The sequence below is a fragment of the Sinocyclocheilus rhinocerous genome, unplaced genomic scaffold (genome assembly GCF_001515625.1).
Source record: "Sinocyclocheilus rhinocerous isolate Xijiao unplaced genomic scaffold, SAMN03320098_v1.1 scaffold23499, whole genome shotgun sequence".
NCBI lineage: Eukaryota > Metazoa > Chordata > Actinopteri > Cypriniformes > Cyprinidae > Sinocyclocheilus > Sinocyclocheilus rhinocerous.
In genome coordinates this window covers 1-3,651 of record NW_015646796.1, presented here as the reverse complement: position 1 = coordinate 3,651, position 3,651 = coordinate 1, and the positions used below count along the sequence as shown (strand labels likewise).

Genomic DNA, 3,651 nt, shown 5'->3' with positions numbered 1-3,651 from the left:
TCAGGGAACGAGGGTTACCATACGTAACCGAGACGTTTTTATACTTGTCCCACATGAAGACCAAAAAGGCAAAATATGTAAACCTCATACATAACCTCACATCTGTGGTGTATGTATAGTTTCTAGATAAGCATATATAGTGCTAATAGCTGGAAATGATACTCAAATTAACTCTCAAACAACATGCAGCCTTTATCTGTGCAGTGCAGTTAAAAAAAATATATATATATGCTGCAGTTGTCTGTAAGGACAACTATTAATGCATGACGCAAAATATTAATCAGGGTATATGCATTTGTTTGTGAAGAAAGAGGATTTCCATGATGCAAATCTTTCATGACTCCTCCTTATTTATGGATGTGCACATACACAGGCTAATTATGCTGCATATTTAGTGCACAGTTAAGAGCAAACATTAAACATCATGACTGGGTGGATACTGTTGCTGCTGTTTTCTGCAACATCAAGTATGTTATCAGGAAATTCTACAACGCTGCTATTAATTTTCATACTTAACATTGTTTTGAACTCATGCTTCAAATATAATTTATTATTACACTTGATGCCTAACTTATGAACTCATGCTTCAAATATAATTTATTATTACACTTGATGTTTACCTACCTTATTCCTTGTATCAGGTGATAGCATGATTAGACTTAATGTTACACTTAATTATACACCTACCAAATCTTACCTTTACCTTACCTTTTGCATATACACTGTGTGCAGAATTACTAGGCAAGTTAATTTTCTGATCATATTTTTTTTCCCAAGTATATTTTACCAATTTCAAACCACATCAATCTTAATAACTATTAATTTTGTATTTAATCTTTTATCAGTTATATATAATCTTTGTTGGCTCATTTTATCTTTAAAAGAAAATCTGCCTACTATGCACACCTGAATATACGGCGTTTTTCACTTCCAAGTTCCAGGTTCCATGGGAATGCAGCAACTCACCATGGCTTAGAAAGCGAGGCGTCTGCTTTACAGTGGCTAGAGGGTTGTGGGTTTACAGTCAGCCGCAGAGGCACTGTCGTGTGTGCAAGCGAGCCCTGGCTGTCAGCAAGCCCCGATGGAGTTTTGAACTCAGAGGAACTGCTGGAGATCAAATGCCCTCTCTTTAAGAGTGATGAGTCTCTGGAGGACCTGTTCAGAAGTCAGAGGTATGATGTGAGGATGGTGGAGGGGACACCTCAGCTGCAGCCAAATGGTCCACAGGGCTTCTATATGCAAGTGCAGCTTGCCATGTTCTGTACAGGGCTGAGGGCCTGTAAGCTGCTCATCTGGGTTCCATCACAGCAAGTTCTACATGTCCCATACAATGAGCAATTCTGTGCCAAGACTGTAGCTAGACTAAAAACCTTTTATTTTAAGTATATGCTTCCTCATGTGTCAGATGAGTTTCAGGCAGGCCGCCTGTTGCTTTCCACAAGATACTTGCAGATTTGTAAATAAGCAGGAATGAGAATAATTAGGGTTAAGGATAGGATATTAGGTAATTGGGGTGGAATGTAGAGGGTGTAGGTGAAGACTGGAACTATTTCAAATGAGTTGTTTTAAATCAGTTGTGTTAAACAAGAGACAGACTGTGATTTGTGTTTTAGAAAATGTATAATTTAATATAAGTTGTATAAAATCAGTTGTGATTTGTTGATCAGTGTTTGTTGTTTTCAGGAAGCAAGAGACACCTTCTACTGACCATCCTGTAGAGGTAACATTTTCAAGCATTTAATTTCCATATGTAATAAACCAAGATGGAATTAATTTGCAAACTTGACATGACTTATTCCTTCAAATTAGAGATCAAAGATAAAAAAAGATCAAATTAAGATAAAAAAAAAAAACTATTCACAACAGGTAACTTCTGGTGACATTGTAGAGGTTTATAAAAATAACTACTACAGCAGGTAACTTCTGGTGACATTGTAAAGGTTTATAAAAATAACTATTACAAAAGGTAACGTCTGGTCACAAAATAACTACTTACACTATTTACACTGATTAGTTAAAGGAAAACCACAGCAAAATGTATAGACAGTCGTGGAACGCACCTACAAATCAACACATTCATCCTCTACATCAGAAATTATGTCACTGCGAAGGTTACACAGGGCTGCACAAATTCTCAAAATGTTATCAATCTTAGGGGTGAGGTTAATTGGAACTGTTTGAGAAAGGATTTTGAAGTTTTTCAGTCGGCATATGACCCGCTCAACATGGACACGCACATTGGCAATGCGCCTAGTGTTGGTGGTGTCTTCTTCAGAGAGTTGCATGCCTCTCTTGGTGAATGCTGGAATGACAAGTTTCACCTTCCTTTCATACAGGAGATCGGTAATGGTGAAGCCTCTGTCTGCCATTACTTCATCGCCTGGACGAAGGTATTCCAGGAACCCTGAATTTGCAGTTATGAATTTGTCACTGCACCTTCCTCCATACGCTGGTGAGATGAACATGATCAGTCCACATGGTGCAATAGAGACCAGGTATTTGATGGTGTTCTGGCCGTAGTAATGGCTGTAGGACTCGCCTCTTGAGTCAAGGTTGCGTGGCTTTTGAAGGGGTGTCTCTGAACAGTCGATCACACATGTTGTATTTGGGAATTGTTCTCTGAAACACGGAGGCATTGTTGCCTGGATTGTCTCCCTGGGAAGCCATGGTATGTAATCCCTCATGTTCTCCTCCATGATGTCAATCCAACATGAAATCACCTTGCTTACAATGGACTGAGAAACACCAAACCTTTCAGCAAGATCACCCTGCAATAAATTAAGACGCAGCTTCATCAGAGTCATCAGGAGCTGATCCCAAGTGTGTAGCTGGAAGCTGTTGGTGTGTGTACTGGACTTGGTAAGGTGCTTGGCAACTGAATGAAATGCATCCAATGTCAACCCTGTGTATAGCTGACAAAGGTTGTTTTTTCTCAGCAGAGTTATGTACAATGGCACCGGCTCAATGCATTGTGTTCCCATATCAGATAGGTGGCTTCAGGTTGAGTTGTGATTTTGAACTGTAGTTGTGGTCAGAGACAGATGGATCCTCCCATTGTGTTTCTGCATCACAGTTCAGGGGCATGTGGATGTGATCACCCTCACAGTTGTCCACTGCATCACTGGTGGTCATCGATACATCTGTGGAAATAATATTAAACATTTTTACATTAGTACTTAAAATACATCATGAGAATTAATATATGATGGGACCCATACTTAGAACAGTGTGTGTGTGAGAGAGAGATGCATTAAAAACAAAACAGTATACACGCTCTAACTAGTGTTAAAACGTAGATCAATATCTGAATGAGAAATGTAGCTAGCTGGCCTACTATCATCTGCAATCTCTGTAACTTACAGGAATAATGTGAGCTATTGTAATGTACCATAATATCTTGTACTATCATAAATATGAAATAAATAGGTGGGCAATGGTAATCATGCAAAATTCGTTGTACTTTGTTAACTGCTCGTTACTTAAATGTATTCACAGAACGGACTTCATAAATCTAACGTTAGGCGAACAAGCACATAGCTAGCTAGCTAAGTTAACGTTAGTTTACCTGAATCTGACAACCTTTTCAGCACCTGGCGTGACTTCTTTACCGGTGTTACGAGATTTTCTGTTTCCGAGATTTTCTGTTTCAGT

At 38.9% G+C, this 3,651-nt stretch overlaps 1 pseudogene; it reads right to left on the bottom strand.

The window, feature by feature from the left end:
* Positions 1–2,060: 2,060 nt before the first annotated feature.
* Positions 2,061–3,614, bottom strand: LOC107708040 (uncharacterized; annotated as a pseudogene).
* Between the last annotated feature and the right edge of the window lie 37 nt (positions 3,615–3,651).